This window comes from Dama dama, chromosome 11 (genome assembly GCF_033118175.1).
Source record: "Dama dama isolate Ldn47 chromosome 11, ASM3311817v1, whole genome shotgun sequence".
Lineage (NCBI taxonomy): Eukaryota > Metazoa > Chordata > Mammalia > Artiodactyla > Cervidae > Dama > Dama dama.
The window spans coordinates 58,516,106-58,541,732 of NC_083691.1; positions in this window are offsets into that span (position 1 = coordinate 58,516,106).

The following is a 25,627-nucleotide window of genomic DNA, read 5'->3' on the forward strand; positions in this document are numbered from 1 at the left end:
CAGAGGAGCCTGGCAGGCTACAGTCATGGGGTTGCAGAGAGCCAGACACATCTAAGCACAGCACAGCACATCATTGTTTACATGCCAGTTACAGGCCTCTCCCGGTGGCTCAGTGGGTAAAAAATCTGCCTGCAATGCAGGAGCCACAGGAGACACAGGTATGATCCCTGCGTCGGGAAGATCCCCTGGAGGAGGAAATGGCAACCCACTCCAGTGTTCTCGCCTGGAGAATCCCATGGACAGAAGAGCCTGGCGGGCTACAGTCCATGCGGTCACAAAGAGTCGGACGTGAGTGAAGCACATACCCACGCATATGATGATTACTTAGTACTTAGACGATGATTTAGTACTTCAGTGAAACAGTTTACGAAACAGTAACTACCAGTAATCTAGATATTTCCATTGTATTTCTATAAAAGTAACAGGAAATACTTTTTTAAAAAATTGGATCTTATATTCACTTCGTAGTGCAGTTGCTAAATTGTGGCCAAGTCTTTGCGATCCATGGACTGCTGTCTTTTCATACTGTTTATGGGGTTTTCCAGGCAAGAATATTGGGGTGGGTTGCCATTTTCTTCTCCAGTGGACCACATTTTGTCGAAACTCTTCACTATGACCTGTCTGTCTTAGGTGGCCCTGCTTGGCATGGCTCAGAGCTTCATTGAGTTATGCAAGCCCCTTTGCCAGGACAAGGCTATGATGTCTAAAATAAGTAACTAATGAGAACCTACTATGCAGCACAGGAAACTCTCCTGGGTGCTCCGTGGTGACTTAAATGGGAAGGAAATTTAAAAAGGGGGATATGTGTACACATGTGGCTGATTCACTTTGTTGTACATCAGAAATGAACAGTGTAAGGTAACTATACGCCAACAAAAGAAAAGTAAAGAAAAATAATGAGGCTGTTAACAATTCTGTTTAAAGGCATTAGAATGAACACAGCTCAGCTAGAGATACATAAATCTTCTAAAGCCTTATGAAGTGCTCGAAGCGTAATTCATGAGATAAGAAAATGATGAATGAGAAGATGGATGTTAGCTGAGCCTACTGTGGTAATCATTTCGCAGTACATATCAATCAAAACTGTCATGCTGTATGCCTTAAACTTATACAGTGATGTATGTCAATTATTTCCTAATAAAGCTGTAAAAGTAATAAAATAAATTTTAAAATTATAAAACAAAAAAACAGGTTTTATTGGTGCCATTTAGATCAGCCCCATGAGAAGCCTGTCTTCAGAGGGTCTTCCTTCAAACACCAACCTCCCCTTCTGAAGTTTCAGTGTTTCCTCAGTTCCTGTGTGCAAAATTCAAAGCCTCTGAAATGGTACACAGAAGTGCTCCTAATCCGAACCTTGTAAATCGCCCTCATCTTCTCTTATATCCAAACGCCTCTTCGTCTTAGGTATGCAGAGTCATTTGTGACTATTTCTGTTCATCACCTCTGCATGTGTTGTCCTTATTGACTGCCAGGAAAACTCCCAATATCCTCCGAGAGATAACCTGAGTGTTAACTTCTCTAAATTGAATCCTGTTCAGGGAGTGCACTTGAGCACCTCCCCTGAAAGACTTTCTTCTGGACCCTGGACCAGCTTTCCCTGCCCTGGAGCCTGACCCAGCCTGGCGACCCACTACGTTGAAGCCCCACAGTGAGCTGTATGTGCCCTGAATACTTTATATCATAACCTCGGACACCACTGAGCGACTGAACAAGGACTCCCAGGCAAATCTTTTACGGTTGCTATTTCAGAGAATGGCCACAAGGCGGCGGGCTTTTCTCAAGCCCAATTGTGATTACCTGGGAAATGAAAGTTTTTGAGAGTTTTAATTCAGGGCTATAATTTAATGTGGAATGTACCTGAACGAACACCCAGAAGCTTTTGTGTTTTTCCTGAGTATTCTGTTTTAAATTAACCTTTATTCCATATTATAGTAACGTTGATACACAACATGTTGTCTGTGGCAGGTGAACTGAATATATTTTCTGTTTTGCTTTATGTTATTTCTGCTTTCTCACCATTGTACCCTGATTAAATTCTAGAGATATAACTTCTGTTTCTTTTTAATTTACCATCTAAGCCACTGGGGAAGCCCCTCATCTGCATTAGCAGAACAAAAATAAAGTTAAAAATCTGATTATGAAATCACTTGTTCCAAATTATTTGGAAGTAGTTAGGTCTTTCTTTTTGAAAGGAATGATTTTGAAATAACCCAAACTTTGGTCGATCTTGCATTTCTGTGTTAAAATAGTAGAGGTATTTGAAACATTCTTTCCATTCATTTTGAACTCGTCACTGCGAAATTAAACCACACAATGCTTTTGCCCATTAGGCTCAGGCAGTTTGATAAAAGAGAATGAAAAAAACAAGACAGTTCAGATGTCCTAAGACAGTCTGGTAAGTGATTTGTCTCTCAAGAAACTGTGAGGCTTGAGTTCACTGCTGCTGACGCATAATACACCTCATAAGCATAGAAGGGTCACTGATGTACATACGTGTCATTGAGCATCATGTTCAACAACCAGAGACCAAGGGTTTCAGAAACTATGACAGGAAGCTCTCGCCTCCTGCTGACTCTGAATCTCTGTGGCTTCCTGAGCTCCTTGAAAGTGAAAGTCAATTAGTCGTGTCTGACTCTTTGCGACCACAGCGACTATACAGTCCATGGAAGTCTCCAAGGCGGGATACTGGAATATACTGCGGGATACTGTTCCCTTCTGCAGAGGATTTTCCCAACCCAGGGATCGAACCCAGGTCTCCCACAATGCGGGAGGACTCTTTACCAGCTGAGCCAAGGGAAGCCCAAGAATACTGGAGTGGGTAACCCATCCCTTCTCCAAGGGATCTTCCTGACCTAGGAATCGAACCGGGGTCTCCTGCATTGCAGGCAGATTCTGAGCTCCTTATTTAATGAATTTTGTCCCCTTGCCCTTCCTCCCTGTTGACTGATGGTGACAGCAGCCCACAGAGCAGAAGGTCTGGTCCGATAACCGACTATGGGCTCTTCTCTTCCTTTTCCTGCCTTTTTACCTCTTTCTCCTTTCTCTGCTCATTGCTCACCTTTGCCATTATCAGTGGGAGGCGGTGGACAAGCATTATTCTTCATCCAAAAAAGAATATGCAATGCATGTGAAAATGCATTGCTATCCCAGTAGGAACATTTTACTTTAGACATAAGAGCAGCTCACAATGAATATGGACTTTTTCATCATATGGAGTTTTCCATAGATTTGTTGTTGTTCAGTCACTCGGTTGTGTCTGACTTTGGTTAAGGTGGATTCTTAACCACAGGAGCACCAGGGACATCCCTGAAAACTTCACTTTTATAAACTGAGATAACCAGTTTGATGTGTGGCGTTACCTAAATGTACAGTTGAGTGCATTTGCCAAGTCACACAGTTATTTCAACAAGTGTTAGACACACAGTCACAGCACAAAGCGTTTCTTCATACATCTGCAGAAAGCGTGCACTCTTACCAAAACTCTGGCTTACAAGTTTCAAAGTGGTGACTGTAGAACTGCCACCAACGTCATGAGAATCACTAACAGATTTCCAGCAACACTTTGACAATGTCTTCGTTGTTGCCTTGGGGCTCTTGCTAACGCTGAGCACAGATAAGATCTAGCCCTTCACCAGACAGTTTTCTTTATGTCTGAGCTCCATCTCCACGGAGCTGGGCAGAGAGAGCAGCAGGAGAGCACATAGTTCTTTTTACTTCTCTGAAAGGCATTATTATAGCCTTTCTCTTACCTGAAGATGATGAATTTTTTTTCAAAAACATACGTTACAAAACTCTATTTAGTCATCCTGTTTATGGATCAGTTGGTGAAAGTTCTTCTGAGATACATAAAACAGTAACTATGAGCTAAAACTGACTTAGTAATACTTCAAAACTATGTACATTAGCTCTATTTTTGATTTGGATCAAATCAGCTTGAAGAAATCAGATCATTCTTCATCAGACTGAAGAAATTAGTAGACTGAAAGAGAAAGGATGTTTTTACCTACTCTCTAAGACTCTGACCTTTAGTTCTGATATTGTAAAGAAGTACTTTTTGTATTAGCCAAAACAATTCTTCATATTTCAGACTCTAGCTTTTTGAGGGTATAGGTATAACCCATTTAAGTGAGAAAGAAGCAACAGAAAATGGATGTTCAGGAAAATTTTAAACAGATTGAATGACTGTTGCATTTTGCTCTGCCCCGTTTTCCATAATTGTTTTCTGGGCTTTTGATTTCCTATTGGGAAATGTGGATTTTGAAAATAAGCAGACCTGCCTTTTCTAATTGATTAAATGGAATGGGAAGGCAGAAACAAGAACCAACTCTATTAAAACTGACTCTTTGAAGGTAGAAATCTGTGAAAACTCTTGGCAGCTCCCAAAGGTGTTGGTCTTTTCCTTTGTTAATAGTAACACTTGACTTACGTTTGTTAACATTGGAACAATTTGCTTTCTATCTTAATGGAGGTGCACAGTGCTCTTTGTACTTGATCCGCACAGAATATATGAAAATGGCCTGTTCAGTGGTTCCAGTGGAAAAAACGCTGGCCAGAGGATGCTCGGTGAAACATGATGGGGTGGGGGGAGGGGTGAGCTGCCCACTTGGCCTTCAGCTGAGGAGGGCAGGGGGCTGGCCGTGGTTTCCATCTCAGCTTCCACAGAATAAACAGACAGCAGGCCAGCAACCTTGGCTCAAAGCAGCTGGGGGGCTTCCCTGGTGGCTCAGTGGTAAAGACAATGTGGGAGACCTGAGTTCAGTCCCTGGGTCGGGAAGATCCCCTAGAGAAGGAAATGGCAACCCACTCCAGTATTCTTGCCTGGAGAACCCCATGGACAGAGGACTTGGTGGGCTACAGTCCGTGGGGTCGCACAGACTGGACACGCCTGAAGGACTGAATAGTAATAGAGAGCTCTCAGCTCGGAGTCACTCACACCGGACCTGACAACTGACATGTGAATTCAAACAGCACCGTGAACACTCACTTATCATTTTTAAGTATTTCAAGTGTTCCCATAGTTAGTTTATCAAAGACATTTCACTGTAATTTAGTTTTTGTTAAATTATAAAAGTTTATCTTTAGAAATTGAGATACAAATGTCACTTTTAGAAAACTTCCCATGAAAGATTATATATTTACTATAAAAAAATATTACACTTTTTTTGAGTTCCACCTTTTTTCAACCTTGTTCTGTGTGGCTGTTGGCAACTCTTGTCAGTAGTAAGATGGTCTAACTTACTTTTGAGGCCATCAATGAATCAGAGTGAAAACAATTTTAAAATTACCCTGAGAGGAGGAAAATTGAAGAGTACTGTTCATTTTCCTTCGAAGTCTGCTCTGCTATATATAAGACACTTGCATGTAGAACTCTCTGAGGTGACCCCAAAAGCAGAAACAACTCATGACATTAATGACCATGTGCTCACACAGCCAGATTATGGACTGTAGCCCCCAGCAGGCTCCTCTGTCCATGGGATTCTCTAGACAAGATTACTGGAGTGTGTTACCATGCCTTCCTCCAGGGGATCTCCCCAACCCAGGGATCGAACCCCGGTCTCCTGCATTGCAGCAGATTCTTTACCCTCTGAGCCACCAGGGAAGCCACAAGATTATCTCAGGCTGCCCTCAGTTTGTAGAGGGTCCCCATCTGTGTCTCCTGAGAATTTATGATCATGGGGAAAGACACATACAGCCAACGACTTCTTGCTGCTCCCTCGTGGGTTTAAATCCTCTGTCTTGTGCTGGGACCAGAGACTTGCGTTCATGATTTGTCTTCCTTGCATGTCAGTTGTTATGAGAAACCAGTACAGATGTCCTTGTAGTGTGGAATCTGTCTTTACATTTCGATAATTAGGACTTTATTTTACCTCTGCTCTTTTATTATTCTCTTTGAGTATGTGCTCTTATTTCTCTCTATGACTGTAAAATTATAAAAAATGTAATTGCCACTAGTTAGTAAAAGGTACCTGGTGCATTTTCAAAAACCTTCACATATTACTAGTACACTTCTTAGAAATGTTTTAAATCATAAATAAAGTTTTTACTCATCAGCAGTGAAAATGACAGTGATAATAACTTAAGAGCTTAGAATTTGATTTTAAGCATACTACCTCATAACATAAATTGAGAATATGGAAATGGAAATGAAGATTTTTGTTTTATTTTAGTTAATTAGTTCAGTTGCTCAGCCGTGTCCAACTCTTTGTGACCCCATGAACCGCAGCACGCCAGGCCTCCCTGTCCATCACCAACTCCTGGAGTCCACCCAAACCCATGTCCATCGAGTTGATGATGCCATCCAACCATCTCATCCTCTGTCGTCCCCTTCTCCTCCTGCCCTCAATCTTTCCCAGCATCAGGGTCTTTTCCAATAAGTCAGCTCTTCGAATCAGGTGGCTAAAGTATTGGAGTTTCAGCTTCAACATCAGTCCTTCCAATGAACATTCAGGACTGATCTCCTTTAGGATGGACTGGTTGGATCTCCTTGCAGTCCAAGGGACTCTCAAGAGTCTTCTCCAACACCACAGTTCAAAAGCATCAATTCTTCGGTGCTCAGCTTTCTTTGTAGTCCAATTCTCACATCCATACATGACCACTGGAAAAACCATAGCCTTGACTAGATGAGCCTTTGTTGGCAAAGTAATGTCTCTGCTTTTTAATATGCTGTCTAGGTTGGTCATAACTTTCCTTCCAAGAAGTAAGCGTCTTTTAATTTCATGGCTGCAGTCACCATCTGCAGTGATTTTGGAGCCCCCAAAAATAAAGTCAGCCACTGTTTCCACTGTTTCCCCATCTATCTGCCATGAAGTGATGGGACCAGATGCCATGATCTTAGTTTTCTGAATGTTGAGCTTTAAGCCAACTTTTTCACTCTCCTCTTTCACTTTCATCAAGAAGCTATTTAGTTCTTCTTCACTTTCTGCCATAAGGGTGGCCTCATCTGCCTATCTGAGGTTATTGATATTTCTCCTGGCAATCTTGATTCCAGCTTGTGCTTCCTCCAGCCCAGTGTTTCTCATGATGTACTCTACATATAAGTTAAATAAGCAGGGTGACAATATACAGCCTTGACGTACCCCTTTTCCTATTTGGAACCAGTCTGTTGTTCCATGTCCAGTTCTAACTGTTGCTTCCTGACCTGCATACAGGTTTCTCAAGAGGCAGGTCAGGTGGTCTGGTATTCCGATCTCCTACAGAATTTTCCACAGTTTATTGTGATCCACACAGTCAAAGGCTTTGGCATAGTCAATAAAGCAGAAGTAGATGTTTTTCTGGAACTCTCTTGCTTTTTCGATGATCCAGCAGATGTTGGCAATTTGATTTCTGGTTCGTCTGCCTTTTCTAAAACCAGCTTGAACATCTGGAAGTTCACAGTTCACGTATTGCTGAAGCCTGGCTTGGAGAATTTTAAGCATTACTTTACTAGTGTGTGAGGTGAGTGCAATAGTGTGGTAGTTTGAGCACTCTTTGGCATTGCCTCTCTTTGGGATTGGGATGAAAACTGACCTTTTCCAAGCACGTCATTACTCAGATTGTTTTTGTAGTACTCTTGTGACTCGTGAAGCACTTCTGTAATGAAGAATATCTGCTGTGAAATGGTCAAGTGTTCAGTACTTACGTTTCTGCTAAAGACATAAGACCTTTTCAAAGGTCAGTCATTTTGAGGTTAACATCTGAGGACCACTTGGATTTTATCCTTCTTTACTTTTGTATTTCTCTACAATTGTGTCACTGGACTAATGCAAGGACATCCCCTGATGCCCATTATCATTGTCAAGGCACTTTACATCCATCTTAGCAGTGAGTTGTTTAGCAACTGACTTGATGAAACCTATTGGATCGTCTCTCTGTCTTTTTGGAATATGTCAGGAACTAAATGGAGTAGGTTTGATTTTTCACAATATTTTAGCATTCTACCATCTCTGAAGGTTTATAAGCAGTTTTATTTATTTGTTTTTGAATAGGTCTTATTTTTGTTCTTTAAACCCAGACTTCCTTGAATAGGTTTTGTTTTTGTTCTTCAATCTTGTGACTTCCATTACTTGGAAGTCAATTATAACTTTTACTTTATCTTCAAGAGATACTACTAATATTTGAAGATTTGTTTCATATATTAGATCTTAGCTCAATCTTGATCAGTCTTTGTAACAAGTCAATTAAATTATGCTATGTCCAAAATATAATGTTAGATTATTGGTAAATAGGTGTGATTTCTACCTCTAGCAAAGGGGTTTAAAATTCATCTGGAGCCACACAGCTTTATACTATACTCGATATCTCAGTTGGTAAAGAATCTGCCTGCAGTGTGGGAGATCCAGGTTTGATCCCTGGGTTGGGAAGATCCCCTGAAGAAGGGAATGGTAACCCACTCCAGTATTCTTGCCTGGAGAATCCCATGGAACCTGGCAGGCTAGAGTCCATGGGGTTGCAAAAAGTGGGATATGACTGAGGTGCTAACATTTTAATTTTCTGACAAAGAAAAGCAGTGTTTGATAAGTGACCAACAAGTACAGTGAGTGCAGGGATTCAGGAAGGAAGCAAAAATAATATCCTTGATGTTATTCAAGAAAGGATAACCATGATAGATTTCTTGGATACCATAGAGAGATAAGAGAATGCAGACCTTTCTAGATGGATAGAGAAAATACAGCATTCCTGAATTCATTTTAGGTGTGCAGAAATGCATAAAAGTGACAACATTTGTAAAGGCATTGATGTTTTTCTCTTAAACCATTCTAATGCGATTAGTATATAATTTAAAGTAAAATACCTATCTTTTGCAAGTGTTACATCAATGGATGGTTTACCTCATTAAAAATCACATAGTAAAGATGTCTATAGCAAAGAGATTAATGATGTTATAGTTGGAATCATAGATACGTTTTACAAAAAAAAAGAATGTGATACTCCAATTCATATTTTGAGTTAAACCACTGCTTCATTCAGTTAGCAAGTAGTTAGTAAGTACCTCAAAGAGACACGACTGAGCACCCATGCACACCTCATAAACAGAAATGGAGAAGCAATGTAATACAACAGTGTTTATGGCATATTTAATACTCCCAGACAGTTAGTCACATGATTCTATGTTTCACTTTTACAGCTGAAATACATTGGACGTTGTTTTTTTTTTTTTTTATGCTGGGTTTCAAGGCATTTTGTTCCCCTATAGTGAGCCAATCAACCCAGAACCATCACTAAAAAGTCACTCTTTCCATTACACTGTCCTTTTTATCATAAATTAGATAATTCTCCCTATGTGTGTATGTCCTTCTAAATTCTCAATTCTGTTCCCTTAGTTGGGTTTTCTCTCCATGGATCAATTTCCTACTGTGTTAATTACTTTATAATAAAAGTTCTCCATAGATGATGATGTAAATTATCCAGGTTTGTTCTTCTTGCTTGGACATACTAAACCCTTTGACTTGCCATATGATTTTACAGCCATCTTGATAATTTCTACAACAACTTCTACTGGGATTTTAAAAAATATATTGGAGCATTCTACTGGGATTTTAATTAGGAATAAATCTATGGATCAATCTGGGGAGAACTGATAGCTTTACAATATTGAAATTTTAGTCCACAAATCTGATATATCCTCTATTTGGTCTTTAAATGTTTCCCCTTTAATTTTCTTCAATAATATTTTTCAGTTTGCAACCTAACTTGTACTAGATTTATTCCTAGGTATTTTATGTATTTTTGGTGAAAGTGAAATTCATTCAGTTGTGTCTGACTCTTTGCAACCCCATGGACTATACAGTCCATGGAATTCTTCAGGCCAGAGTACTGGAGTGGGTAGCCTTTCCCTTCTCCAGGGGATCTTTCCAACCCAGGAATTGAACCCAAGTCTCCTTCATTGCAGGTAGATTCTTTACCAGCTGAGCCACAAGAGAAGCCCAAGAATACTGGAGTGGGTAACCTATGCCTTCTCCGGTATTTGGTCTTTTATGCATTTTGGTAAATCATATTTAAAATCCTTTTGTTTTCAGTTTCTTTTTATTTTTATAAAGGAATGTAATGGATCACTGACCTGTGCCCAGTGATCATCTTAAATTCAAATTTATTTTAAAAATTGTTTGGGTTTTTGACACAATCACATCGTATACAATAAATGACAGTTTTGTATTTCTTACTTTCCAATTCCTATGACTTTCATCTCTTCTTTGTACCCTAACTGCACTGGTTCAAGTGTGATTCTTAATAGAAATTACAGTGGTTTTCCCCTCTGATCTTTTATGTGATAAATCGTACTGGTTGCATTCCTAAAGATAAGCCACCCTTACTTGCAGAAAGTGAAGAGGAACTAAAGAGCTTCTTGATGAAAGTGAAAGAGGAGAGTGAAAAAGTTGGCTTAAAACCCAACATTCACAAAACCAAGATCATGACATCTGGTCCCATGACTTGATGGCAAACAGATGGGGAAATAATGGAAATAACAACAGTGACGGACTTTATTTTCCTGGGCTCAAAAATCACTGCAGATGGTGACTGCAGCCATGAGATTAAAAGATGCTTGCTCCTTGGAAGAAAAGCTATGACCAACCTAGTCAGCATATTAGAAAGCAGAGACATTACTTTGCCAATAAAGGCCCATCTAGTCAAAGCTGTGGTTTTTCCAGTAGTCATGTATGGATGTGAAATTTGGACCATAAAGAGAGCTGAGTGCCGAAGAAATGATGCTTTTGAAGTGTGGTGTTGAGAAGACTCTTAAGAGTCCCTTGGACTGCAAGATGAGACCAGTTAATCCTAAAGGAAATCAGACCTGAATATTCATTGGAAGGACTGATGCTGAAGCTGAAGCTCCAATAGTTTGGCCACCTGATTCGAAGAACGTATTCACTGGAAAAGACCCTGATGCTGAGAAAGATTGAAGGCAGGAGGAGAAAAGGCCAACAGAGGATGAGATGGTTGGATGGCATCACTGACTCAATGGACATGAGTTTGAGCAAGCTCTGGGAGATGGTGAAGGATGGGGAAGCCTGGCGTGCTGCAGACCATGAGGTTACAAGGAGTCGGACGTGACTGAGTGACGGAACAAGGACCTTTGAAGTCGAAGTGCCAGTAAGCACACGTGGTGTGATTGTCATACAGGACATCTCCACAAGGGGACAGCACTTTCGCCTGCCCGCCTCTGGTTCCTCAGACAACCAGAGCATTAGGGAAAGTGTCTTCTGGGCTGTGAATTGGATTGGAACGTGCCAGAACAAATACCTGCAGGCTTGTGCCTCACTGCTTCCTCCCCCTAAAGCTTCACATACCCGACCCCCAGGCTAATCCCACCAAGAACCACAGCACCCAGGTGAGGGTACTTAGGTGCTAGGAGGCTGCACTCTCAGGACGGAGGCTTGAGTTGGGAACACCAGCACCAGGAGATGTGCAGGCTAGGTGACTATTGCCTCTACAGTCCTCCAGGCTTTGATCCCACTCAGGAACCTGGTCCCAGGCAAGACAAGCAGACAGCTGTGATTTTAAAAGGGGCTCAGAAATAATAATAATAACTAAAAAGGGGCTCAATGAAGGGCACCCTGCCAGGCTGTCTGGACCCTACCCCAGTCCAGCCTTGGGACTCAAGCCTACTCAGGCTCCTGGGATGTCATCGAAGCCAAAATGAGGGAGCTTGGGAGGAATAAAGTTGGCATTGATTTTCTCTCCTTTCTTGACTACTCAGGCTCCTGGGATGCCATCGAAGCCAAAATGAGGGAGCTTGGGAGTGAACCAACCGGACACTTAAAGAGACTCTCCAAGTGGATCAGAGAGACTGACTGCTTCTGAGTGGACTTGCTTCCAATGGCTCTGCTCAGACTCAGGATGACCCCACAGTCCCAAGGCTATTCTCTGCATGAAATTGTGTATGGGAGGCCTCCTCCCATAAGAAAACAGGTGTCAACAAATTTGCCTCAGGTAAGGGGGGATAGGATTTCACTGCAGATGGAACTGGGTAAGGTAATAAATCGGGTAACTAAGTTTGTACAAGAAAGGGTGCCGTTCCCCCTTGGGGAACAGATTCATGAGTTTACACGTGGTGACCAAGTATGGGTCAAAGATTGGGAACATGATTTGCTAGCCCTTTGGTGAAAGGGCTCTTATGTTATTCTAACTACCCCTACTGCAGTTAAAGTTGCAGGCAATGCCCCTTGGATCCATCACACCAGAGTGAAGAAGGCATACCACGCTGACCCGGAGGACGCCAAGTGGACCACCCAGAAGGACCCCACCGACCCACGGGGAACCAAGATCATTCTGAAGAGGAAAAAGAGAACGAGATCCCGGACGAGCCCTCTACAGGATGGAGCTGGGTAAATGACTCCTGCTGCTCGGCCTCATCAACGCAATTCTGAACCTGACCAGTGTTCCTGCACAGGACAACGTCTTCATCTCGTGGGCACATTCTTACGCATGGGGTAGGTGGTGGGTTTAGACACGTACACATGGGGTAGGTGGTGGGTTTGGACACGTACGCATGGGGTATAAAAGATTTTCACAAATGCTGGACGGGGTCCTTGGCTAAGAGGAGACTCTGCCTTGGGCCCGCCGGTGTAATAAACTGCACTCCACTATCTGCATTGTCCTTCTGAGTGAGTCTGTTTCCCGGAAAGCGTGGCTGTAACAGGAGGAATAAAGTTGGCATTGATTTTCTCTCCTTTCTTTTGACTTCATCCCGATTGTATGTAGGAGTACAGTCAATCTGCCACCCTGTGCTTGTTGTCAGTTACAGTCGTCTGATTCAGGTGTGGCGTATCCATGGAGCATATTTAGCCTTTTTTGGGTTCTTTTGCCATAGACCTTATTGCAGAAGGTCGAGCAACACGCTGAGCATCTGGTCCTTGTGGGTTATCTTTCTCAATACAGTGTTCTGTGCATGTGAGGAATGAAGGAAGAAAACAGTCTATGCGGAGTATCTCTTAGAAATGCATGTTTCTGTATATAGGTGAAAGAGATTTCTGTGTGTATGTGGAAGGGAGAAAGGAAGGAAGGAAGCTGATAATCCTTGTGGATTATTAGTACAGATACAGATTTCTGTGTCTGTTAGTCGTGACCTCCTAATTCATCCCAGGCCCTTCATTTTTTTTTTTTTTTTTTAACTCTTGGTTTTAATTTGAATTCTCAGAGTTTGTCTTTGGGTTGTAAATTCTTTTGTTTCACTTGAAAAAAAAAAAAAACTGCCTAGAAGGGACATCTTGTTTTATTTCCTTTGTCTGGCTGAGTTCCTTTAGGGTGTAGTCCTTCTAGATCTATCCCTGTGATTACCAGTGGCATAATTTCCTTACTTCCGGTTTTGGTTTTTACGGCTAATAGTCCATTGTATGTTTGTAGCACATCTTGTTTAAGTTTAATCTGCTGGTGAAGATTTTGCTGTCTGTGTCCGCTATTGTGAGTAGTGCGGCAGTGCTTCTTGGAGTGCATGTGGCTTTTTGAATGATGGACTTCGCGAAATCTAGGCCTAGACGTGGGAATGTCAGATCCTAGGCTTAGCCTCTCTGGATAGTGTATTTTCAGGCATTCAGAGACTGTCCTTTATACTGGGTGTTGTCAGTGTGCCTTCCCACCTATTGTATAGGGTGTTCCCTTTCCTCAGGCTCTCCTGCCTTTAGTGTTTGTGGCCTCCTGAGGATGCTCTGATGGGACTGATGGAACTTGATTTCTTGTTTTCACTTTAATTGGCATTCCTGCAGTAATTAGGGATGCTGAGCATCTTGTCTTGTGGTGGAGGTTTCGGTCTTTGTTTTTTTTTCCATAAGCGGTGTGAGGAAAAGTTACCTGTGGCAGTTGGCTACCTGAAAGCTGGTTGGGTTTGGAAATTATTTCTGCAATTCCTGCCCCAGGACATGTCCAGAGGACAGCTGTCATTAACAGACCCCGGTGCTTGAGAAATGGAGGTGCCAGTAAGCACCAGAGATGCAGTTGTAGTTACAGAAAGTGTCCACACGGTGGCAGCACTTCCCCCAGGCCCCCTCTGGTTCCTTGGGCAACCGGAGCCTTAGGGCAACTTGGCTTCCTGGGCTGTGAATCGGAGTGGAACGTGCCTGACCAACAACCTAAGGGGTTGTGTCTCACTTCCTACCCCTAAAGCTTCACCCCTCCTCTCCAGACGCATTCCAGCCGGGGCCACAGCACCCTGCTGAGGGGCCTAGAAGGCTGCACTCTCAGGAAGGAAGCTTGAGGACCCTAGCACCAGAGGTCCTGGGGACTAGGTGACATTTCCAAGGTCCTGGAAGACAGAGGGTTGGGTCCCCACCCTTTGGGAGCACTAGAAACTCTGGTCTCAGTCAGGGAAACCAGACAAAAGAGGTTTAAGAAGGTGCTCAATTAAGGGTTCGTTGCTTGGCTGTCTCGACTCCATCCCAATTCAGCGGTCGGACTCAAGCCTGCTAAGGCTCCAGGGATGGAATAGCACCCAAGTTAGGAAGGTTGGAGGGAATAAACAAGGCAATGCTTTTATTTTCTTTAATTTCATGCCTATGCTATGTTGAAGTATATTAATTTTGCAGTTTTCTGTTTGTCGTGTACAGCTGCCAGATTCATTTATGACATATACATACAGCATATCTGTTTTATTTGTATTCTTTTGCCATAGAGGTTTTTGCAGAAGGTCAGCATAGTTCCCTGTGCTGATCATCAGGTCCTTATGGAGTATCTAGTATAGACACAAATTTCTGTGTATGTGTTATTCCCAACCTCCTAATTAATTCCTTGGCCTTTCCTTTTTAATTTTTTTAAATTCTTGTATTTGAATTCTTAGAGTTTAGTTCCTTTGTATCTCTTTTTAAATTTTGCCTAGAAGGGACATCATATGCTCTTGTCTTCCCCTGTCTGGCTGATTTTGCTTAGTATGTGATCCTCCAGCATCCATTTCTATGGCTACAAATGGAATAATTTCATAATTTCAGGGCCATTTTTTCATTGCTGAATAATAGTCCGTTGTCTGTAAGTACCAGGTCTTTTTAAAGCTTTAATCTATCAGTGGACATTTTGCTGGGTCTGTGTCTTAACTCTTATAAGTAGTGCTCAAGTGAATGTTGGGGTGCATGTGACTTTTTGAACAATGGTTTTCTCAGGATATAGGCCCAGGTGTGGGAATGTCAGATCCTAGGGTTAGCTCTCTTGAAATTTTTTTTTCTGCCGTGCAGAAGCTGTCAGTTCTAGTGGCTGTTGCTAGTGTTCCTTCCGCTGACCATTGGGGGGTTTGCCTTTCCTCCCTGCTCTCTCCCACATATATTGTTTTAGACTTGTGAGAATGGCCATTCTGACTGGCCATTTGACTGGTGGGATTTGATTTCTTGTTGTCTTTTTGATTAGCATTCCTCCTGCAATAATTAGGGATGCTGAGCATCTTGTTTTGTGGTGGTTAGGGTATTTTTTCTTTCATTAAAAAAATTTTTTATTTTTAGGAATGTGTGGAAAATTTACATTTTGATTGGAAACTTGCAAGTTGGGTGTGTTTGCAATTTATTTCTCTAATATTTACCCCAGGACCTTGCTGGAGGCAAGCTGTCAATGGCAGCACCCCTGCCCCCTTGTGAATTGGAGGTGCTGGTAAATGCCTTTGGTCAAGTTGTAGTTACAGAAAATGTCCACAATTTGGCAGCACTTACTTGATGCTCACTCTGGGGCAAAGAGAGTCTTAGGGAAAGTCAGCTTCCAGCATTGTGCAACAGAATGGAATGTGCCTGAAGGAAAATTTAAGAGCTTGTGTCTCTCTACTTTTTCACCATAAAGCATCACGCGCGCGCGCGCACACACACACACACACACACACACACACACACACACACACACACACACACACACACTTCCACACTAATCCCAACGGGAGCCGCAGCACCTTGCTCAGGGCCTAGGAGTCTGCACCCTCAGGAAGGAGGCTTGCGCTGGGAGCTCCAGCACCAGGAGAGGTGGAGGTTAGGTGACTATTGCCCCCAAGGTCTTCGAGGACTTGATCCCACTCGGGTCTCTGGTCCCAACCAGAGCACAGCAGACTCTATAGGCTTAAAAAGGGCTCAGTGAACACCCTGCCAGGCTGTTACAAAAACACAGCAGTCTAGCCTGGAGAGCCAAGCCTGCAGAGGCTCCAGGATGGATCACACCCCAAGTCAAGGAGGTCAGAGGGAATAAAGCAGGCGTTGTTTTTGTTTCTTGTTCTTTAACATTGTGCTGGTGCTGTGTTGGAGGATAGTCGATTTGCAGCGTTGTGCTTGTCCGCAGTGTATAGCTGCTTGATTCAGGTATAAGATATCCATGGTGTATCTACTGCATTTTTGAACTTTTTACTGTAGAAGGTCGAGAAGAGTGCCAAGTATCAGGTCCTTGTGAATTGTATATCTCAGATACACTTTTCTGTGTACATAAAGAAGGAAGTTAGGAAATAATTTTTGTGGATTATCTCTTGGAGATACAGATTTCTGTCTTTAGAGATACAGATTGCTGTCTATATATGGAAGGAAGTTAGAAAGGAAGGAAGGGGATAATCACTGTACATTATCTATTACAATACAGATTTCTTGTGTACATAGACACGGACATTCTAATTCATTCCTGGGCCGTCACTTAGTTTCTCTGGAGTCCTTTGTTTGACTTTGAATTCTCAGTCTCTTTTTGGGTTGTAAGCTTGGCGCCTTGAATGTCTACATTTATTTTGCCTGGGAGTTACCTCATATACCAGGTCTTCCTCTGCCTGACAGACTTCCCTTAGTATGATCCTTCAAGGACCATCCCTGTGGCTACTACTGTCATAATTACCTAATTTCAGTGATGGTTTTTTATGAGTGAGAAATAGCCTACTGTATATATGTACCACACCTTGTTTCAGCTTTAATCTCTTGTTGGAGATTTTGCTGGTAGTGTGTCTCAGCTATCAGAAGCAGTGCTGAAGCTTTGTTGGGGTGTCTGTGCCTTTTGATCAATGGTTTCCTCAGGATATAGCCCAAGGTGTGGGAATGTCAGATCCTAGTTTTAATCTCTCTGAGAGTATGTTTTCAGACATTCAGAAACTGTCCCAGAGACAGTTGAGGGGGATTCTTTTTCCTCCAGGCTCTCTCCCGCATTTATCAGTTGTAGTTGGCGCTGATGACCCCTGTGACTGGTGGGATTTGATTTCCCATTGTCGTTTTGAATGGCACTCCTCCAGCAATTAGGGATCCTTAGTATCTTGTCGTGTTGTGGAAGTTTGATTTTGTTTGGCTTTTTTTTTCTTTTTTCTCCCTAAAAGGTTGTTAGGAGAATTTGCCTTTGACAATTGGGCTGAAAGTTGGCTGTATTTGGAATTTATTTCTCCATTACCTGCCCCAGGATATTTCCTGAGGCGGGTAATGTTGATTTCTGTTATTAACAGAAATCCAGCCCTCATGATTTGAGTTGCCAGTGAACACCGGAGAGAATGTTGTAGTTACAGAAAATGTCCACAAGGCAGCAGCATTATTCAGCCTACCTTTGGTTCCTGCGGTAACCAAAACCTCAGGGAAAGTTTTCTTCTTGAGCAGTGAAATAAGGAGGAATGTGCCTGAGCTAACCCGAAAGGGCTTGAATCTCAGTTATCTTTCTCCCTAAAGCATCACACAAACAGCCTTCCGGGACCACAGTACGCTGCTGAGGTGCTTAGGTGCTAGTGCTAGGAGGCTGCACCCTCAGGAACGAGGCTTAAGCTGGGATCCCCAGCACCAGGAGAGGTCGAGGCTCGCTGAACCTTGCCTTCAAACCCCTTGAGGCCTTGATTCCACACGGGACTCTGGTCCCAGCCAGAACATAGGCGACAGTAGACCTTTAAAAGAGTTGCCCATGGGCGCCCTGCCAGGCTGTGTCAACCACCCCCTGCTCACCAGTGGGACAGACGCCTGTCCAGGCTCCAGGGGACGTGATAGAATCCCAAGTCGGGGAGATAAGAGCGTAGGCACTGCTTTCCTCTCCTCTCCTTTTCTTACCATCTTGTCCATGCTGCAGTGTAGCGCACTCTAGTTGCAATCTGTGGTTTTTGTCAGCGTACAGCCTCCTGACTCCGGCATACGTATTTATGGGGTGGGATAGCTCTATTTTTTTTTTTTTTTTTTTTGCCATATAAGAGAGAAGAATTCCGAACATCAGGTCCTTCTGAATTATCTATCTCAGTTATACTTTTCTGTGTATACATAGAACAAACTTAGGAGATAATTATTGTGGATTATCTCTTAGAGTTACAGATTTTGCGTATCTGTGCAAGGAAGGTAGGCTGGAAGGAGAGAAAAGAATATTCCTTGTGGATTACAGAGTCACATTTCTTGTCTATGAGGATAAGGACTTCCTAATTCATTTAAGGCCCTTCACATATTCTTTTTTTCCTGGAACCCTTTGTTGTCTTTGAATTCTCTGAGTCTCTTTTTGGATTGTAAGTTTTTTGCCTTGTATGTCTATTTTTCTTCTGCTGGGAAGGTATATCCTATACCATAGTCTTCCTCTGCCTGCCTGACTTCCCTGTGCCTATGATCCTTCAGGGTCCATCTGTGGCCAACAGTGTCTCTATTCCTTAATTTCAGTAACTGTTTCTAATGAGTGAGGAATAGTCTACTGTATATATGTACCACATCTTGTTCCAGCTTTAACCCCTTGTTGGAGATATTTCTGGTTGTGTGTCTTTGCTATTGGAAGTGTAACCTGGAAGGGTTAATTTTAAATTTACACTGGCTTTGCTTCTGTGACTTTAGCCCTTTTTGTTACAGTAAGCAAACAAAATGGCCTGCCACCTGAGCCTCCCACCTGTGAAGGGCTGTAGGAAGTGAAACTAACACATTCCCCTGCCTGAGGCTTGCTATTCTAGGGGACATTTGCAAGGATTGAATAGAATTTTTTTCTTTATTACCTCACCTCCCTGCCATCCATAAAAGGACCTGGCAACCAGGCCCTGATAAGATGATTATTTTGGGGTGCTAGCCTGCTTTCTTCTCAGTCAGCTGGCTCCCCGATTAAAGTTTCTTCCTTGCCTCAACACCTCAGCTCTCAGTGAATTCATTGGCCTGTTGTGCGGCAATCGGTAAAAATTTGGCTTAGCCTACCAGAAGCCTTGCTACTCGTGGCTAGCTGGCCCTGAATAGGGAATATTTGGGCAAGACCCTAGAAGCTGCTGGGACAATTTGTTGTCTGAGGTTCTTTCCTTCAAGATTCTCTGAATCAGCGCCAGCTGCCCCCAGGGCTTGGAAGTTGAGACAAGGAATGGATAAACTTCTAGAGTCAGACTCAGTTTGTAAGATAAGTCTATCCAATTCGATAGCTTGTTCAGCCAGTTCGTTTGTTGATTCTGGAGGGTAAGTCACTCTGGGGTGCATACCAAGAACATTTTCCACCTAAATCTGGGCTTTTCCTTTACAGGACAAGCCAGTTTGGTTGGGGTACCCATTTGCAGAGGGGGTACTGTTGGACTCTATCCTGAACTGGTTCATTGGGAATGATTTCTCATGGAGCAAGCCCACCCTCAGTTCAGTCACTCAGTCATGTCCTACTTTTTGCGACCCCATGAACTGCAGCACACCAGGCTTACCCGTCCATCACTAACTCCCAGAGCTTGCTCAAATTCACATCCGTCCAGTCAGTGATGACATACAACCATCTCATCCTCTGTCATCACCTTCTCTTCCTGCCTTCAATCTTTCCCAGCATCAGGGTATTTTCCAATGAGTCTGTTCTTCACATCAGGTGGCCAAAGTACTGGAGCTTCAGCTTCAGCATCAGTCCTTTCAATGGACACTCAGGACTGATCTCCTTTAGGATGGACTGGTTGGATCTCCTTGCAGTCCAAGGGACTCTCAAGAGTCTTCTTCAACACCACAGTTCAAAAGCATCAATTCTTCAGCACTCAGCTCTCTTTATGGTCCAACTCTCACATCCATACACAACTACTGGAAAAACCATAGCTTTGACTAGACGGACCTTTGTTGGCAAAGTAACGTCTCTGCTTTTTAATATGCTGTCTAGGTTGGTCGTAACTTTTCTTCCAAGGAGCAAGCATCTTTTAATTTTATGGCTGCGGTCAACATCTGCAGTGATTTCAGAGCCCAAGAAAATAAAGTCTCTCACTGTTTCCATTATTTTCCCATCTATTAACAATGAAGTGATGGGACCAGATGCCATGATCTTAGTTTTTTGAATGTTGAGTTTTAAGCCAGCTTTTTCACTCCTCTGTTTCACCCTTATCAAGAAGCTCTTTAGTTCCTCTTCACTTTCTACCTCAAGGGTGGTGTCATCTGCATATTTGAGGTTAGAGGTATTTCTCCTGGCAGTCTTGATTCCAGCTTGTGCTTCATCCAGTCCAGCATTTTGCATGATGTACTCTGTACAGACGTTAAATAATCAGGGTGACAACATACACAGCCTTGACGTACTCCTTTCCCAATTTGGAACCAGTCTGTTTTTCCATGTTCTGTTATAACTGTTGCTTCTTGACCTGCATACAGGTTTCTCAGGAGGCAGGTAATGTGGCATTTCAGACTCTTTTGTTAACTGTGATGGCTACTCCATTTCTAGAAGAAATAGTAGTAGTAGTAGTAGTAGTAGAAGAAGAAGATTTAATCATCTTCTGGATTAAATTGGCCCATTCTGGTCCATTTTAGTTCACTGATCCCTAAAATGTCAATGTTCACTCCTGTTTGACCACTTCCAGTTGTTGACTAAAATAGATGTACAACTTGAGAGTTGTGAGTTAAGTTTTATTAGGGGGCAAAATGAAGACTACAGCACAGGAGGCAGCATCTCAGATAGCTCTGAGAGACTGCTCCAAAGTGGCAGTGAGGGGAGGTCAATATACAAGGTTTTGGTGAAGGGGGAGTTCAATACCATGAAGCATTCATTTTACGAAAGGTTTTTGTTAGTCATGAGAATCTGATGTCACCATGAAAGGATTTAGTGGTTCTTTAGATATGAGGACCTCTTGATGAAAGTGAAAGAGGAGAGTGAAAAAGTTGGCTTAAAGCTCAACATTCAGAAAACTAAGATCATGGCATCTGGTCCCATCACTTCATGGCAAATAGATGGGGAAACAGTGGAAACAGTGGCTGACTTTATTTTTTGGGGCTCCAAAATCACTGCAGATGATGATTGCAGCCATGAAATTAAAAGACGCTTACTCCTTGGAAGGAAAGTTAAGATCAACCTAGATAGCATATTAAAAAGCAGAGACATTACTTTGCCAACAAAGGTCCGTCTAGTCAAGGCTATGGTTTTTCCAGTGGGCATGTATGGATGTGGGAATTGGACTGTGAAGAAAGCTGAGTGCTGAAGAATTGCTTCTTTTGAACTGCGATGTTGAAGAAGACTCTTGAGAGTCCCTTGGACTGCAAGGAGATCCAACCAGTCCATCCTAAAGGAGATCAGTCCTGGGTGTCCATTGGAAGGACTGATGCTGAAGCTGAAACTCCAATACTTTGCCCACCTCATGAGAGGAGTTGACTCATTGGAGAAGACCCTGATGCTGGGCGGGATTGGGGGCAGGACGAGAAGGTGACGACAGAGGATGAGATGGCTGGATGGCATCACTGACTCAATGGTCATGAGTTTGAGTAAGCTCCGGGAGTTGGTGATGGACAGGGAGGCCTGGCATGTTGCAAATCATGGGTTCGCAAAGGGTCAGACACGACCGAGTGACTGAACTGAACTGAGATATGAGGAAATGCAAGGATAGAGATCATAAAATCTATTCCTAAAAACATCCAACTATCTATAAGACCTGTCCCACCAAATTCCCTGGAGCACAGAGTGACTCACTCCATGCTGAACTTTCTCCTGGGTTGTTGAAGGTCAATAGCTATAGCAGCATGGTGTTTAATCTCCTTAGAGGCAGATGGCAAATGCCTTTGTTGTTCACTTGTTGGCAGTGCTCTTGATAAGTGCCAATTTGTAGTTGACACAGTTTACCTTGATTCATGGAACTGACATTCCAGGTTCCTATGCAATATTGTTCTTTATAGAATCATACTTTACTTCTACCACCAGACACATGGAACATCACCAAATGGCCAATACCGAAATCAAATTGTTTATATTCTTTGTAGTCAAAGATGGAGAAGCTGTACACAGTTGGGAAAAACAAGACCTGGAGCTGACTGTGACTCAGATCATCAGCTTCTCATAGCAAAATTCAGGCTTAAACTAAAGAGTGGGGAAGACTACTAGACCAGCCAGGTATGACTTAAATCAAATCCCCTATGACTATGTGGTAGAGGTTCAAGGGATTAGATATAATTAACAGTGTGCTAAATAACTATGAATGGAGGTCCATAATATGGTACCTCCAATATTATGGAGGCAGCAAATAAAACCATCACAAAGAAAAAGAAAAGCAAGAAGGCAAAGTAGTTATCTGAGGAGGACTTACAATTAGCTAAAGATGGAAGAGAAGAGAAAAGCAAGGGAGAAAGGGAAAGATGTATCCAACTAAACACAGATTTCTAAAGACCAGCATGGAGAGACAAGAAGGCCTTCTTCAATGAACAGTGTATAAAACTAGAAGAAAGCAACAGAAGAGGAAAGACCAGAGATCTCTTCAGGAAAATTGGAGCTATCAAGGGAACATTTTGCCCAAAGATGGGCACAATAAAGGACATAAATGGTGGAGACCTAGTAGTCACAGAAGAGATCAAGAATAAATGGAAGGAATACACAGAAGAACTGTATAAAAAAGATCCAAGTGAACCGCATGGTGTGTTAAGCCACACAGAGCCAGACATTCTGGAGTGTGAAGTCATGTGGGCCTTAGGAAGCACTGTTGCTAATAAAGCTAGTGGATGTGATGAAATTCCAGTAGAACTGTTCAAAACCCTAGAGAACGGTGCTATCAAGGTATTGCATTCAATATGTCAGCAAATCTGGAAGACCCAGCAATGGCCACAGGACTGGAAAAGTTCAATCCTCAGTCCAGTTGCCAAGAAGGATAGTACTAAAGAATGTGCTAACCATCTGACAATTGCACTCATCTCCCACGCTAGTATGGTCATGCTTAAAATCTTGCAAGCTAGGCTTCAGCATTATGCAAACCAAGAACTTCCAGATGTCCAAGCTGGATTTAGAGAAGGAAGAGGGACCAGAGATCAAATTGCCAATATTCAATGGATTATAGAGAAAGCTAGGGAATTCCAGAAAAAACGTTTACCTCTGTTTCATTGACACATCAAATCCTTTGACTATGTGGACCATAATAAACTATGGAAAGCTCTTAAAGAGATGGGAATACCAGACCATCTTACACGTCTCTTAAGAAACCTGTATGCTGGTCAAGAAGCAACAGTTAGAACTCTGTCTGGAACAACTGACTGGTTCAAGATTGAGAAAGGAGTACAACAGGGCTGTCTGTTGTTCAATCTATATGCTGAGCACATCATGAGAAATGCTGGGCTGGATGAGTTACAAGCTGAAATCAAGATAGGTGGGAGAAACATCAACAACTTCAGATATGTGGATGACACCACTCTAATGGCAGAAGCTGAAGAGGGACTAAAGAGCCTCTTGATGAGGGTGAAGGAGGAGAGTGAAAGAGCCAGCCTGAAACTAATTATTAAAAAACTAAGATCATGGTAAAAACAAGACCCAGTTGTGAATGTGCCTGGTGGTGGATGAAAGTAAAGTCCTATGCTGTAAAGAACAATATTGCAAAGGAACCTGAAATGTTAGGTCCCTGAATCAAGGTAAACTGGAAGTGGTAAATAGGAGATGGCAAGGGTGAACATTGACATTTTAGGAATCAGTGAACTAAAATGGACTGGAATGGGCAAAATTAATTCAGAAGACCATTATATCTAGTACTGTGGGCAAGAATCCCTTAGAAGAAATGGAATAGCCCTCATATTCAACAAGAGTCAAAATGCGGTACATGGTGCAATCTTAAACATGACAGAATGATCTCTGTTCGCTTCCAAGGCAAACCGTTCAATATCACAGTAATCCAAGTCTATGCCCCAACCACTAATGCCAAAGAAGCTGAAGTTGAACAGCTCTATGATGACCTATAAGACCTTCTAGAACTAATACAAAAAAAAATGATGCTCTTTTCATCATAGGGAACTAGAATGGAAAAGTAGGAAATCAAAATACCTGGAGTGACAGGCAAATTTGGCCCTGGAGTACAAAATGAAGCAGGGCAAAGGCTAACAGAGTTTTGCCAAGAGAACGCACTGGTTATAGCAAACGCCCTCTTCCAACAACACAAGAGATGACTCTACACATGGACATCACCAGATGGTCAGTACCGAAATCAGATTGATTATATTCTTTGCAGCCGAAGATGGAGAAGCTCTATACAGTCAGCAAAAACAAGACCGGGAGCTGACTGTGGCTCAGATCATGAATTCCTTATTGCCAAATTCAGACTTAAATTGAAGAAAGTAGGGAAAACCACTAGACCATTCAGGTATGACCTAAATCAAATCCCTTATGATTATACAGTGGAAGTGAGAAATAGATTCAAGGGATTAGATCTGATAGACAGAGTACCTGAAGAACTATGGATGGAGGTTTGTGACATTGTACAAGAGGCAGGGATCAAGACCATCCCCAAGAAAAAGAAATGCAAAAAGGCAAAATGGTTGTCTGAGGAGGCAAAGGAGAAAAGGAAAGATATACCCATCTGAATGCAGAGTTCCAAAGAATAGCAAGGAGAGATAAGAAAGCCTTCCTCAGTGATCAATGCAAAGAAATAGAGGAAAACAATAGAATGGGAAAGACTAGATCTATCTTCAAGAAAATTAGAGATAGTAAGGGAACATTTCATCCAAAGATGGGCACAATAAAGGACAGAAATGGTATGGACCTAACAGAAGCAGAAGATATTAAGAAGAGGTGGCAAGAATACACAGAAGAACAAAAGAACAAAAAAGATCCTAATGACCCAAATAACCATGATGGTGTGATCACTCACCTAGAGCCAGAGATCCTGGAATTTGAAGTCAAGTAGTCCCTAGGAAGCACCACTGTGAACAAAGCTAGTGGAGGTAATGGAATTTCAGCTGAGCTATTTCAAGTCCTAAAGATGATGCTATTAAAATGCTGCACTCGATATGTCAGCAAATTTGGAAAACTCAGCAGTGGTCACAGGACTGGAAAATGTCAGTTTTCATTCCAATCTCAAATAAGGGCAATACCAAAGAATGTTCAAACTATCAACAGAATTGCACTCATCTCACGTGCTAGCCAAGTATTGCTCAAAATTCTCCAAGCAAGGCTTCAACAGTGCATGAACTGAGAACTTCCAGATAGTCAAGCTGGATTTAGAAAAGGCAGAGGAACTAGAAATCAAATTGCCAACATCAGTTGGGTCGTAGAAAAAGCAAGAGAGTTCCAGAAAAACATCTACTTCTGCTTTATTGACTATGCCAAAGCCTTTGACTGTGTGGATCACAATAAACTGTGGAAAATTCTTAAAGAGATGGGAATACCAGACCACCTTACCTGCCTCCAGAGAAATCTGTATACAGATTAAGAAGTAACAGTTAGAACCGGACATGGAACAACAGACTGGTTGTTCCAAATTGGTTGTTCCATATAATTCCAAATTGGGAAAGGATTATGTCCAGGCTGTATGTTTTCACCCTGTTTATTTAACTTCTACACAGAGTACATCATGCAAAATGTGTGCTGGATGAAGCACAAACTGGAATCAAGATTGCCAGGAGAA